Source organism: Sus scrofa, chromosome X (genome assembly GCF_054392235.1).
Source record: "Sus scrofa isolate SSC_HxYL_T2T_F1_AM1 chromosome X, Sscrofa_HxYL_maternal_Yorkshire_Landrace_v2.0, whole genome shotgun sequence".
Classification (NCBI taxonomy): Eukaryota; Metazoa; Chordata; class Mammalia; order Artiodactyla; family Suidae; genus Sus; species Sus scrofa.
Genome location: NC_139401.1, coordinates 22794686 through 22810693, shown reverse-complemented (window position 1 = coordinate 22810693; position 16008 = coordinate 22794686). Strand labels below are relative to the sequence as shown.

At 36.4% G+C, this 16008-nt stretch overlaps 1 protein-coding gene; it reads left to right on the top strand.

Annotated features, from left to right (window-relative positions):
• LOC110257826 (uncharacterized) overlaps positions 1-16008 on the top strand; it is an 830584-nt gene that overhangs the window by 282683 nt on the left and 531893 nt on the right.

The following is a 16008-nucleotide window of genomic DNA, read 5'->3' as shown; positions in this document are numbered from 1 at the left end:
TAGTTTTATCAATATTTCTAGGTATGACATAGTTTCCAAGATGCATACCATCTTGCTTCTTATCCTTTGGAAATGATTCATTGTGGATATTTCACAATGTGGCACATAAAACTAAAAGTCTGAAGAAATGGACTTATCTTTCCCATTAGGTCCTTTTCACTGACTATGAGAGTTGTACTAATTCTACCTACAAACTCAAGACATAAACTCGCTCATAGGTACATAATGGACTTTTAAGTCTGTTATTCCTCATCCTGTAATTATACGGTTGAATTTTTTTTTCTTTGTTTAACTGAAAGTATACTAAATATTTATCCTCTTAAGTTTGGTCAATTGAAGCAGCATATTAAATTTAATTTTAATGCTGATTCTCTCATCCATCCTATTAGCCTCAAGTTTTAAGTCTTTTGCCATTTAAATGTTCATGGCATTGTTCTCTCCTCAGTCAAAGTTGAGATTGAAATTTGAATATGGCTGTATATTGGGTAGAAGTCAGTGACACATTGAGAAAAGCCTTCTCTATGTCAGTATATTTATCCTGCAAAGATGCTTTTTGAAGGAAGAAAAGGGTTGCTGGCCAAATGTGTTGGGAAAATACAGTGCCCTATATGCTCTCAGATTCACAATGTGTATTAGGTATCTCAGAAGCTCTATAATTATAGGAATTGAGAAACTCAGATGGGTATTATTTAATCCAAAGTTTCCAAAGGAATTTGCCAGTGGAATCTCTTGTTAATGTTTTCATTAAACTTTTTATATGGAATGATGTTAGAATTAGAGAAAAGTTACATGGATAGTACAAGGAGTTCCCATATACTCCTCAACCAGTTTCAGTTTCCTCTAATCTTATCTCATGCTACTATGGTACACATTTCAAATATAAGAAATCAACACTGCTGTGTTCATATTAACTAAACTCCAGATTTTATACCACCTGCTTTACAATAATATATTTTTTCTACTCCAGGATCCAGTCCAGGACACCACACTGAATTTTGTTGTTATGTATGATTTGTGATAGTCTCTGTCTTGCCTTATTTTTTATAACCTTGTCAGTTTTGAGGAATAATGGTGAGATATTTGGAGGAATACAAAATACCCTTCAAATTGGGTATGCCTTATATAATTTCTCATGATTGGACTTGGGTTATGGATTTTTGGAAAAAAAATCACAGAAGTGAAGTGTCCTTATTATCAGTCATATGGCATGAAGGGGAGGGTACCTGATGGAACATGAGCTATCACTGGTAATGTTAACCTTGGTCACTTGGTCAAGTGGTGTTAGCCAGTTTTTTCCCACTGTAATATTTGTCCCTTTCTGCACGCTCTTCTTTGGAAGTGAGTGACCAAATCCAGCTGACCTTCAAAGGCCCTGTTTAACTGCAGTTGTTGTAACATATTGTACACCTAGTAATCTTCTTGGTAGTACCATTTGTAAATACCTGTAGAAATGGTCTACTTGGAAAATATACATTATATATATATATATATATATATATATATATATATATATGATATACATACAGATTATATATATATATATACACACACACACACACACAGATGTATATATAGCAATTATTCTGTTCTTCAGATGCAATATATTATGGTAAAAGCTGCCATCATCATTGCACATAGCTATTGGTGTGTTTATTTTGCACAGAGAACCATACTCAATATTGTAAAATCTAAAGAGTTGTTAGCAGTTTGGCTTAGTGGTCAAGAACATTGGAGTCTAAATAACTGAGTTCAGGAGTTCCCATGGTGGTTCAGTGAGTTACGAACCCATCTAGTATCCAAGAGAATGCAGGTTGGATCCCTGGCCTCACTCAGTGGGTTAAGGATCTGGCATTGTGAGCTATGGGGTTAGATCGTAGACATGGCTGGGATCCTGCTTGGCTGTGGCTGTGGCTGTGGCATAGGCCGGCAGCTGCAGCTCCAATTTGACCCATAGCCTGGAAACTTCCATATGCCACAGGTGTGGCCCTAAAACTGAGTTCAGCTCTAAATTCTACTGCTTATTAGACATGAGTCCTTGAGCAAGTTCCAAACTTCCTATACCTTGGTTTTGCTATCAGTAGGATGACATACTGATAATTATCTCATATAAACAGAGACATACACATAGTTACATTACTTGGTTCAGAATGGAAACTATGCAAATGTTAACTACCCATGTTATGGAAATGGTCTATGCAAATGTTAACTACCCATGTTAAGGAAATAGAAGGTGTATAAGAGACAATTATGAAGGTTCTCAAATACCTGTTCAAGAATTTTCCTGATAGTTTTCTCTGGTGCAGATAAAAATGAATAAGGGCAATACAATTTTTCATAAATCTAAATTTATTCAATTTAAATGTTTTTTATTCTAACATTATACCCTTCTATTTTGGGGTATAATGTTAGAATTAAAAACATTTTAAAATATCCTTTAAAACAGAAATCAGGATCATAAATGATTTTTAATGGTCTTTACCAGGGCAAAAAATGTTAAACTAGTGCCAGTAGCTAGACTTGGTTTTCAAATGTCGTTGGTGTATTAACCCCTCCCCCCCCCAAATTAGAAGCACCTATTTAGTACAATAGAAAATAAACACAATTCAGGATGTTATTAGGTATTGATCATGATGGCAGGCAAGAGGGGCTAGGAAGCTGGAGAGTTGAGACAAGGTCCTATAGGAGATGTAGGTCTGATCCTCCACTAGGAGATGTGGAATTTGAGACTGAAAGATGTTCAAGTTTCAAGGGAAGAAACTAACATGACCTTGGGAAAGAGGTGAGGGAAGGCTGAAGGACTAGGACTAAAGACTCAGATTAGAGAGAAAGAGGAAGTGGAGAAAGGTAGTTTAGGTCAGGGAAGGGAAAAGGAAAGAAACCTTCAGGGACCACAGTGACAGTCAAATGAGTTTCAAATAAATATGGTTAAAAAGAGAGAGAACCCAGAGTGAAGGAGTCATATGACAGTGTCAGTATTAATTAGGGCAGCAGGTCCATATGAGAAAGCAGGATGCAGTTAAATAAAATGAAGGATGGGGCTGTGTTTGCGGTATTTTCAGTACCTTGGACTGAGAGATTTAAATAGACTTCGGCAGTAGTCCTTCATAAAAAGGAATAGCTAAAACAAAAGGGATCCAAGAAGCTACCAGTATTTTCTTTGTCCTACTCTGTGTCAACATTTTAAAGGTATTATCTCATTTAATCATCACAGCAACTTCATAGTGGGCATTTTACTCCTCTTTCATATGAAAACACTGAAATTGGTAGATGCTACATAGTAAGTCCAAGTCCATGAAAGGTATGGTAAATAACTTAGCTAAATTTAAATACAGGCAAGATTAGCTTCAAGGCCCTTTGTGCTTGATTTGGTGTCTGATTCTAGAAATGGGATGAAAAGTGTGTTAAATCAAAGATGACTCAAGCTTACAGGTTGGAGACTCATCAAAGACTATTGGGGCCTTTTGACAGAAAAGTTGAAGGGGAAGTCATTTGTAGAGGAAGAAGAGGAGTTTGGTTTCAGACATATCCAGTGTACAGTGGTGTCAGGCTATACAAGTGGAAATGCCAAGTAGGACTGGAGATTTGGAGCTATAGTTTAGATGAGAAGACAGGAGGAAAGATAAGCAAATAATCAGCATAGATGTTATAGTTGAAACTGAGAGAATGAGTATTCTTCCCAAGAAATAGAGAGTAATGAAAGACAGGCTTACAAATTTCTTTAGGAGTCAGAGAATTCATATGATTAGATAATGAGACTAGGAGAACAGGAAGCTAAGTGAAGAAATAAGAAAAATTCAAGAGAATCAGAAGAACACATTATAATAAGAAATAAGGCAGAGAACATGTTGATAAGACCTGGTAAATATTGTCATATACTTCATAAAGGACAGGAGGTAAATGGACTATTGAATTTGAGAGAAGGAAATTATCAATACTTTCAAGAAGGCCCTTTTTGGAGAATGATGGAGAAACACATTGCAAGGGAAGCAGTTGGGATGAGAAACAGCTGGACCACAGGGCAACTTTGCAATGTTGAGAAGAGAACTTTACATCTTGCACTGAAGGTGAAAGGCACTGTCTTGATTTTTAAATAAGGCCTCCGGGAAACCAAGATTTCATGGGCAAGTTACTGGGATTGTTCTGTGAATGATCCAGTGGATTTCAAGAAGATTGCTTATCATGGCTATTGGAAGAAAGTGAACTTTAGTAGTTGAAAATATGTGGGAGGATAGGCTGAGGGAGAGAATCACAAGCAAACAAGAACCATTCATTAGCTGTTTCAGAAAAGGAAACTCTTTCTAAAAGGAGAGAGTACTGGGAATTCTTTCAAGGAGATTGCAGTGCTATTTTTAGCCACCCATTAAACCTTTCTCTATCAAATTTAGTTTATTCTCCACAGAGTAGGGGGGTGCATTATTTAGGTATATGAAGAAGTGAGGCTATTTAGGTAATTAATTCTTCTTTAAGCACAAACAGTAAAAAAAAAATATGTATACTGTAAGCTGATTAGCACCTGCAATAAGTGCCTTTGGATAAATTCTTGCTTACTATTTCCTATGAAAATTTAAATATATTGGCATTTACTTAAAAATAGTACTAACCTTCACTTATCCCTTGGCTCTCTTTTGAGGCGTTTGAAGGGCTTTCCAGGACTATTTGGTTTCTAATAGCTATAGTGTAGGTAAATGGAAAGAACAACAGTATTATCTACATCATTTACATTGTATACAGAGGCCAAATAACAATGCTTATTTAGAACATGTGGTTTTAGATGTGGAAAGGACTGACTTTGGAAAGTGTCTCATAACCTTGTCATTTGTAAGTGAGAAAGCTATGACCTACAGCAGCTCTATCTAATGGAAACATGATGTGAGTCACAGATACAATTTTCTAGTGGCCACATTATTTTTAAAAAAAGTAAAAAAGGGGAGACTTCTGATTACGGACAGGGTAGTGTAGGCACATTTCTCCCTATTCTTCCTCCTTATGTATTTTATATATAAAACAACCAATAAGTCTCTGAAATCTAGAGAGAAGGCAGACCAATTAAGGTGACTAGATAAATGGAAAAATGGTGTATTCCCCGGGTTTTATTTTTTTCTCCCTTATATCCTGGATTGGGTTCTGGAGAAGCCTGCAATATGGAAACACCCAGAGGCCAAGCAAAAAAAAAGTTCCAAGAAAAATCTATTTGATGTTTTTTAAGCCAAAGGACCAAGAAAGGAACAGCCTGCCAAGAAAGAATTTTTTTTTCTTATAATAATGGCCCTGCTCTCACATCACAGAAAAAAATATGAAAAAACAATATACCTTGCCTGGCCCCATCAACAAAGGCCAAGTGTGAAGCCTAGATTTCTCTTCTCATCTGTTGGTAATGAGATACACTACCTTTCTCCACTGGGATGTTGTCCAAAGAGACCAAGTCTCCAAGTTTGTTTTAAACACTGCCCCAAGGTAATGAGTTGCCTTCTCCATCCCCACCCCGTTCATGGCACTAGAAACCTATGAAACACATGGGGCTCCTGCACTTGCGTCCTGATCTAGCAGCAATGAGGCACACCTCACTTTCTCCACAGTGTATGTGAAGTCTGAATGGGAAGACAACTTCAACATCTGCCTGGCCGTAGTAAGGCAGGGCTCAACTTCCCACACCAGCATGGTGGCAGTGGAGGCCTACTAAAATAAAATTTTTTTTTTGGTCTTTTTGCTATTTCTTGGGCCACTCCTGTGGCATATGGAGGTTCCCAGGCTAGGGGTCGAATCGGAGCTGTAGCCACCGGCCTATGCCAGAGCCACAGCAATGCAGGATCCGAGCCGCATCTGCAACCTACACCACAGCTAATGGCAACGCCAGATCGTTAACCCACTGAGCAAGGGCAGGGATCGAACCCGCAATCTCATGGTTCCTAGTCGGATTCGTTAACCACTGCGCCACGACAGGAACTCCCTAAAATAAAATATTTAAATAATATCCTGTCTCATAATATACAAAATGTCTAAGAATCGAATATCAGTAATCATATCAAGAACCAGAAAAATCTCAGCTTGAATGAGAAAAAAATCACTAACAGATGCTAACACTGAGAAGAAAGAGACATTGGAATTAGCTGAAAAGACTGTAAAGGCAGCCATTATTTTAAAAAAAAGCTTCAGAGAGCAACTATGAACATATTCGAAACAAATAGGAGGAAAAGCCTTAGCAGGAAGTAGAAGATATATGTCTTCTCTACTTTGCTGTACAACAGAAATTGACGAAACCTTGTAAATAAACTATGCTTTAATAAAAAAATTAATAAGTAGAAGATACAAAGAAGAACCAAGTAGAAATTTTAGAACTGAAAAATACAGTAATCAAAATAAAATTCCTGCATGGATTCAACAAAATAATAGATAAGAGAGAGTAATGAAGAGTGAACTTGAAGATATAACATTATAAATTACCCAATCTTTATAACCTAGAGAAAATACTCTGAAGAAAGTTAACAGAGCCTCAGGGGCCTGTGGACAATAACAAAAGCTCTAATATTAATGTCATTGGAGTTCTAGAAGAGGAGACAGAATATGGGTATGAACAAATATTTAACAGAACAAAGACTGAAATGTTCCCAGCTTCATGAAAGGTATAAATCTTAAATATTCAAGAAAATTAGTAAACTCCAAACACCCAAAGAAATCTAGGCCATGGCATGTCATAATCAAACTTATGGAGTTCCCATCGTGGCTCAGTGGTTAACGAATCTGACTAGGAACCATGAGGTTGTGGGTTCGATCCCTGGCCTCACTCAGTGGGTTAAGGACCTGGCGTTGCCATGGGCTGTGGTGTAGGTTGCAGATGTGGCTCGGATCCCACGTTGCTGTGGCTCTGGCATAGGTTGGCAGCTACAGCTCTAATTCTATCCCTAGGCTGGGAACCTCCATATGCCACAGATGCAGCCCTAGAAAGAGACAAAAAATAATAATAATAATCAAACTTCTATAATCTAAAGTCAATGAAAAACTTTTAAAATCAGAGAAATGACCTATAGGGAGAACACCAATTCAGATTATATCAGATTTTACACGAGAAACTCTGGAGGCCAGAAGGAAGAAGCATAATATTTTTCAAATTCTGAAAGAAAATAATGATCAACCCAGAATGCCATATCCAGAGAAAATACTTTCAGAAGTGAAGATCAACATATTCTCAAATGAAAGAAAACTTAAGAAAATGTGTTGTTAACAGACTTAACCTAAAATAATGGGTAAAGCATGTTTTCTAAATGGAAAGGGAATGAGAAAAGAAGATACTTTGGAATATCAGGAAGGAGGAAAGAAAAAATATCTATGAGTAAATACAATAGCATATCTATCTCTTGAGTTTTCTAAACTATCTTTGACAATTGAGCTACAATTATAACAATGTCTAAAATGGCTTTAAATATGTGTAGAGAAAATAGTTTAAACAATTATAATTGGAGAAGGTAAAGGGATATACAAAGAGGTAAGGTTTCTATACTTCATCAAACTAAAATAATGATACCTGTTAATATAAGTTATGATTAAAACAGTAACTTCAACAACCGGTAAATAGCCATACAAATATATACACTCAAAAGCACTACAGGCAAGAGTATACAGAAGACCAAATATCATGTTGTACACATGAAATTTAAGTAATGTTACAAAGCAACCTTATCTCAATCAATTTAAAGAAAAATACTACAGATAAATTAAAATGGAATTCAGAAAGCAATTTCAACTAACCACAGGAAATACATACCTCAAAAAAGGCTCAAAATTATTAGTCATAAGGGTAATATAAATCAAGTCCACAATGAGATACCACTTCTCATTGGTATCTCAATGAGATACACACGAACTAGGATGACTATAATAAAAAAGATACACAAGAAGTGATGATGAGGGTGTGAAGGAGAAATCTGAATCCTCATATATTGTTAATAGGAATGTAAAATAGTGCAGTAGCTATGGAAGACAGTTTTACAAATTGTTTAATATAAAGTTACCTTAAAAGTAAATAATTTACCTAGGACCTAGCAATTCTATTTTTAGGTGTTTACCCATAGAAATGAAACCATGTTGACATGTGCCCTATGTATAAATGTAGATAGCAACATTATTCATAGTATTCATAAAGTGAAAACTCAAATGTTCATCAGCCGATGAATGGATAAACAAAATGTGTTATATATTCATGATGGAATACTACTCAGAAATAAAAAAGAATGAAGTACTGATAAATGCTATAATGTAGATGATCTTTGAAAACATATGTGACGTGAAAGAAGCCAGTTTCAAAAACCACTTATTTTATAATTACATTTACATAAAATGTCCACAGCAGGCAAATACATATAGAGAAAATAGATAAGTGGTTTCGTAGGGCTGAGGAAGCAGCAAGTAGGGTGGATTTGGAAGTCAGATGGGGGTATGACAGGTAGTGACTGCTACAGTTTCTTTTTTTTTAATCAGACAGACTTTAATTTCTTTTCTTTTTAAAAATTTGTTATTTCCCCAATACAATTTTTTTTCTACTGTACAGCATGGTGACCCAGTACACATATATGTATACATTTTTTTATCTCACATTATCATGCTCCATAATAAGTACCTAGACATCGTTCCCAGTGCTACACAGCAGGATCTCATTGGCAATCCATTCCAAAGGAAATAGTTTGCATCTATTGACCACAAGCTCCCAATCCATCCCACTCCCTCCCCATCCTACTTGGCAACCAGAAGTCTATTCTCCAAGTCCAGGATTTTTTTTTTTATGTAGAAAGGTTCATTTGTGCTGGATATTAGATTCCAGTTATAAGTGGTATCATAGGGTATTTGTCTTTGTCTTTCTGGCTCATTTCACTAAGGATGAGAGTCTCTAGATCCACCCATGTTGCTGCAAATGCCATTCTTTTGTTCTTTTTGATGGCTGAGTAGTATTCCATTGTGTATATATACCACATCATCCTAATCCAATCGTCTGTTGATGGACATTTGGGTTGTTTCCATGTCTTGGCTATTGTGAATAGTGCTACAGTGAACATGCAGGTTCATGTGTCTTTTTCAAGGAAAGTTTTGTCTGAATATATGCCCAAGAGTGGGATTTCTGGGTCATATGGTAGATCTATGTGTAGTTTTCTAAGGTACCTCCATACTGTTCTCCATAGTGGCTGTACCAGCTTACATTCCCACCAACAGAGCAGGAGTGCTCCCTTTTCTCCACACCCGATCCAGCAGTTGTTATTTGTGGTCTTCAGAATGAGGGCCATTCTGACTAGAGTGAGGTGGTATCTCATGGTAGGTTTGATTTGCATTTTTCTAATAATCAGGGATGTTGAGCATTGTTCCATGTGCTTGTTGACCATTTGTATATCTTCCTTGGAGAAATGTCTATTCAGGTCTTTTGCCCATTTTTCCATTGGGTTGTTGGCTTTTTTGCTGTTGAGTTGTGTAAGTTGCTTATATATTCTAGAGATGAAGCCCTTGTCCGTTGCATTATTTGAAAGTATTTTCTCCCATTCTGTAAGTTGTCTTTTTGTTTTCTTTTGCTGTGCAAAAGCTTGTCAGTTTGATTAGGTACCACTGGTTTATTTTTGCTTTTATTTCTGTTGCCTTGTGAGACTGACCTGAGAAAATATTCATAAGGTTGATGTCAGAGAATGTTTTGCCTATGTTCTATTCCAGGAGTTTGATGGTGTGTTGTCTTACATTTAAGTCTTTCAGGCATTTTGAGTTTATTTTCGTGCATGGTGTGAGGGTGTGTTCTAGCTTCATTGCTTTGCATGCAGCTGTCCAGGTTTCCCAGCAATTCTTGCTGAATAAACTTTTTCCCATTTTATGTTCTTGCCTCCCTTGTCAAAGATTAATTGACCATAGGTGTCAGGGTTTATTTTTGCATTCTCTATTCTGTTCCATTGGTCTGTCTGTCTGTTTTGGTACCAGTCTCACTCTGTCTTGATGACTGTGGCTTTGTAATATTGCTTGAAGTCTGGGAGAGTTATGCCTCCTGCTTGGGTTTTGTTCTTCAGAATTGCTTTGGCAATTCTTTGGGTCTTTTGTGGTTCCATATAAACTTTTGCATTGTTTGTTCTAGCTCTGTGAAAAATGTCAATGGTAATTTGATAGGGATTGCATTGAATCTGTAGATTGCTTTGGGTAGTATGGCCACTTTTACAGTATTAATTTTTCCAACCCAGGAGCATGGAATATCTTTCCATTTCTTTACATCTTCTTTCATTTCCTTGATTAATGTTTTGTAGTTCTCAGCATATAAGTCCTTTACCTCCTCGGGCAGGTGTATTCCCAGGTGTTTGATTTTTTGGGGTGCAATTTTAAAAGATATTATATTTTTGTATTCCTTTTCTAATGTTTCATTGTGAGTACTCAGAAATGCGACTGATTTCTGAATGTTCATCTTATATCCTGCTACTTTGCTGAATTTGTTGATCAGTTCAAGTAGTTTTTGGGTTGAGTCCTTAGGGTTTTCTATATTTAGTATCTTGTCATCTGCATACAGTGACAATTTAAACTCTTATCTTCCTATTTGGATGCCTTTTATTTCTTTTGTTTGTCTGATTGCTGTGGCTCGGACTTCCAATACTATGTTGAATAAAAGTGGTGAGAGTGGACATCCTTTTTGATCCAGATTTTAGTGGGAAGGCTTTCAGCTTTTCTCCATTGAGTATTATATTTTCTGTGGATTTGTCGTAAATGGCTTTTATTATGTTAAGGTATGTTCCCTGTATCCAAACTTTGGTAAGAGTTTTTATCATGACTGGATGTTGGACTTTTCCAAATGCTTTCTCTGCATCTATTGAGATGATCCTGTGGTTTTTGACTTTTGTTTTGTTAATGTGTATGACATTCATTGATTTGCATATGTTGAACCACCATTGTGGACCTGGGTTGCATCCCACTTGATTGTGGTATACAATCTTTTTTATATGTTGTTGGATTCGGTTGGTTAAAATTTTGTTGAGAATTTTTGTGTCTATATTCATCAAAGATATTGGCCTATAGTTTTCTTTTTTGGTGGTATCTTTGTTTGGTTTTGGAATTAGGGTGATGGTGGCATCATAGAATGTCTTTGGGAGTGTTCCTTCTTCAAACTTCTGAAAAAGTTTGAGGAGGATGGGCACCAGATCCTCTTTATATGTTTGGTAGAATTCACCTGTGAAGCCATCTGGCCCTGGACTTTGATTTGTAGGGAGTGTTTTTAGGACACATTCAATTTCATTGCTGGTGATCGGTCTGTTCAGTTGGTCTGTTTCTTCTTGATTCAGTTTTGGCAGGCTGTAAGTCTCTAGAAAGTTGTCCACTTCTTCCAGATTGTCAAATTTGTTGGCATATAGTTGTTCATAGTATTCTCTTATGGTTTTTTGTATTTCTGTAGTATCCATTGTGACTTCTACTTTTTCATTTCCGATTTTGTTTATTTGGGGTTTTTCTCTCCTCTTCTTGGTGAGTCTGGCCAGAGGTTTGTCCATTTTGTTTAGCTTTTCAAAGAACCAGCTCTTGGTTTTATTGATTTTTTTATTGTTTTTTGAATCTCTATTTTATTGATTTCCTCTCTGATGTTTATGTTTTCCTTCTTTCTGCTGACTTTAGGTTTTGTTTGTTCTTCTTTTTCTAATTCACTTAAATGGTGGGTTAAGCTGTTGATTTGAGATTTTTCTTCTTTTTTGAGGAAGGCCTGTATTGTTATGGATGTCTCTTTGAGCACTGCTTTTGTGGCATCCCATAGATTTTGAGTGGTTGTGTCTACATTGTCATTTGTCCCGAGGTATTTTTTAATTTCCTTCTTGATTTCCTCATTGACCCATGGGTTTTTTTAGTAGCATGTTGTTTAGTCTCCATGTGGTAGGTTTTTTTCTCATTTCTTTTCCTGTGGTTGTTTTCAAATTTCATGCCATTGTGGTCAGAGAAGATACTTGAAATAATTTCTATACTCTTAAATTTGTCGAGGTTAGCTTTGTGCCCCAGTATGTGGTAGATTCTTGAGAATATTCCATGTACACTTGAGAAGAATGTATATTCTTATTTTCTACATTTTGTATGTAATGTCTTGAAAATGTCAATTAGATATAACTTTTCTATTGTTTCCTTCAGGATCTCTGTTGCCTTATTGATTTCTTTTCTAGAGGATCTGTCCATTGATGTGAGTGGGTGTTAAAGTCTCTTACTATTATTTTGTTCCCATCGATTCCTCCTTTTATGTCTGTTAGTATTTGTTGGAGGTATCTCGGTGCTCCTATATTAGGTGCATATATATTGACGATTGTAATATCCTCTTCTTGAATGGATCCTTTAACCATTAAATAGTGTCCTTCTTTGTGTTTCTTTACGGCCGTCATTTTAAAGTCTATTTTGTCTGATAGGAGTAGTGCAACTCCTGCTTTCCTCTCTTGTTCATTGGCATCCCCTCACCTACAATATATACGTGTCCTTTGCCCTAAGGTACATTTCTTATAGACAACAGATTGAAGATTTTTGCTTTTTCTATCCAATCTAACACTCTGTGTCTTTTGATTGGAGCATTCAGTCCATTGACATTTAGGGTGATTCTTGATAGAGGTGTATATATTGCCATTTCAAACTTTGTTTTCCAGTTAATTCTGTGTTTCTCTTTTGTTTTTGTTGTTGTTGCTGTTGTTGGATGGTTTCCATTTATTTTATGCTTGAGTACTTTTCTTTTTTTTTTATTCTGAAATTTTATTTTTGTTTTTTACAGAATAAAATACATACATTTAAACAAAATTACATTCACACATATTATTATATCATGGATCTTAAGAAACAGATTAAGTGACTCCCTCTGGAGAAGTGGAATGGAAAATATAATGAGACAAATAGGAAATTTATTCTGTACTTTATCCCATTTTGTATGGCTTTCATTCTTACTATTTAGTATTATCTATTACATTTCAAGTTTTCTTGAAAAATTAGCATTATATTAAAATTGTTATATTATGCAACTGAAATTTATAAAGAAAGCCTTATAGACCATTAAATATTTTATATGGTATAATAAAAAGAACAACTTAACTGGTAAGAATAACACAAATAATATACCCTCTGAAAATAAGTAAAATATAAAATGCATAAATTGGTTAAAAAACAGTGTGACTATATAAATATGTCCTCACAATTTGTTACATCTTATTGATGCTTCAATATAGGCATTACACCATTCTAGGTGATGTGATAAACAAGACATTATAGACCTTACATTGTACCATGAAGAGAAATGGTTATTAATAATACAATTGTAGAACTGTATTAGTTAATTGTACAGTTGCATTATTTAATTAAAATTAACATAAATTCTTTGATGGAGAGGAAATCAGAATCAGATGTAAGAAGACTTCAGCATTCCAAGAATAATGTCAGATGACCCCCTTCATGGTGGATTATGCACTTATTTACTATGAGATATATTTCTTCTCCAGAGAGCCCTTGTTTGTGTATCAATTTTATTTTTGGTTTGCAGTTATTCTGAGGTTTTGATATAAGAGTCTATATGTATATGAGATTGTTTTAAGTTGTTGTTCTCTTAATTGCAAGTTCATCTCCAGTGTCCTGCATTTGTACCCACCTCTTCTCATGATTTCTGATTTTGGTGGTATAATTGCACGTGGATGATTTTTTATCTTTACTGTATATATACCTTTACTGGTGAGCCCTGTCATTTGTGGAATTTTTGTTTCCTGTTGCTGTCTTTTCTTTTCTGCCTAGAGAAATTCCTTGAGTATTTGTTGTAAGGCTGGTTTAGTGTTGCTGAATTCTCTCAACTTTTGCTTCTCTGTGAAGCTTTTGATTTCTCCTTCAAATCTGAATGAGAGCCTTGCTGGGTAAAGTAATCTTGGTTGGAGGTTTTTTCCTTTCATCACATTAAGTATATCATGCCACTCCCTTCTGGCTTGCAGAGTTTCTGCTGAAAAATCTTCTAATAACCTTATTGGGGTACCCTTGTATGTTACTTGTTTCTTTTCCCTAGCTACTTTCAAGATTTTCTCTTTGTCTTTAATTTTGGTCAGTTTGATTAATATGTGTCTCGGTGTATTCCTCCTTGGGTTTATTTTATATGGTACTCTTTGTGCTTCCTGGATTTGAGTGAGTGGTTCCTTTCCCATATTAGGGAAGTTTTCGGCTATTATCTCTTGGAATATTTTTTCTGTCCCCGTCTCTCTCTCTTCTCCTTCTGGCACCCCTATAATATGGATGTTTGTGCATTTACGTTGTCCCAGAGTTCCCTGAGACTCTCTTCATTTGTTTTCAATCTTTTTTCTCTTGTCTGTTCCGCATCCATATTTTCCACTAATCTGTCCTCCATCTCGCTTATTTGTTCTTCTGCCTCCTGTATTCTGCAGTTAGCTGCTTCTAGTGAGTTTTTAATTTCAGTTATTGTATTTTGCATCTCTTCTTGTTTCAGTTTTACATCTTGTATCTCTTTCCTCAGTGTTTCCTGTAAGTTATCCATCTTTGCATCCAGTTTCTTTCCAATGTCTTGCATCATCTTCTGCATCAACAATCTAAAGTCTTTTTCCTGGAGGCTGAGAATCTCCTGATCATTTAGCTGTTTTTCTGGGTTTTTTCCTTTCTCCCTCATCTGAGTTATAGTTCTCTGTCTTTTCATTTTTATAGGTTTTTGGTGTGGTGACCTTTTTCAGATAAAAGAGTTGTAGCCTCTCTTACTTCTGGTGTCTTCCCCCTTTGTGGCTGAAGTTTGTATGGGGGCATGCTGTAGGCTTCCTGATGGGAGGGGCTGATGCCTGCCCACTGGTAGGTGGAGCTGATTCTTATCCCTATGGTGGGTGGGGCTTTGTCTCTGGATGAGATTAGAGGCAGCTGTGTGCCTGAGGGGTCTTTAGATAGCCTGTTTACTGAGGGATGAGGCTGGGATCCCACCTGGATTGTTGTTTGCCCTGGGGCTTCTCAGGCTGACTGACGGGTGGGGCCAGATTTTCCCAAAATGGCCACCTCCAGAGAAAGGCATGCTGCTGAATATTCCCGAGAGCTTTGCCTTCAGTGTCCTTCCCTCACAACAAGCCACATTCACCCCTGTTTTCTCAGGATGTCCTCCAAGAACTGCAGTCAGGTTTGACCCAGATTCCTATGGAGACTTCACTCTGCCCTGGAACCCAGTGCACGTGAAAGTCCTTGTGGGTCTTTTAAGAATGGGGTCTCTGTTTCCCCCAGTCCTGTGGAGCTCCTGCGCACAAGCCCCACTGGCCTTCAATGCCAGATGCTCCAGGGGCTCTTTCTCCCAGTGAGGGTTTGATATGTGGCTCAGATCTCTCACTCCTGTAGGTGAGTCTCTGTGAACCAGTTAGTTTTCAGTCTGTGGAGCTTCCCACCCAGGAGGTATGGGGTTGTTTATATTGTGAAATCGCCCCTCCTACCTCTTGATGAGGAGTCTTTTTCTTCTGGAGTATGGTATCTTTTTTAAGGTTTCCAGTCCATTTGGGTGGAGATCGCTCAGCTTTTAGTTGTGAATTTTGTTGTTTTTAGGAGAGAAGTTGAGCTCCAGTCCTTCTATTTTGCCATCTTCTATGCTTGAGTACTTTTCTTTTCAGTTTTTGTGAATATAATTTTTGGTTTTGATTTGTGGTTACCTTGTTTTCTTAAGTATATTAACCCCTTCCTATATCTGCTTGCTTTTGCCTGATAGTCATATAGGCTCAGACACATCATTAAAGTAAAAAAAAGAATCTATATTTTCTTACTTTCCTTTCCCACATTGTATGATTTTTATGTCTTATTTTTTTTTAACATCTTCATGTTTAGATCTCTATGCTGGCTTATTTAAGTGACTGCTTTCCAATTGTGGTTTCTTCCATCCTAATTCTTCTTTTTTTTTCTTTTAATTTAGAGAAGCCCTTTCAGTATTTCAGTATTTCTTTTAGAATGGATTTAGTATTGCTGTACTCTTTTAGCTTTTGTTTGTTGGAGAAATTCTTTATTTCCCCTTCTATTTTAAATGATATTCTTGCTGAATAGAATATTCTA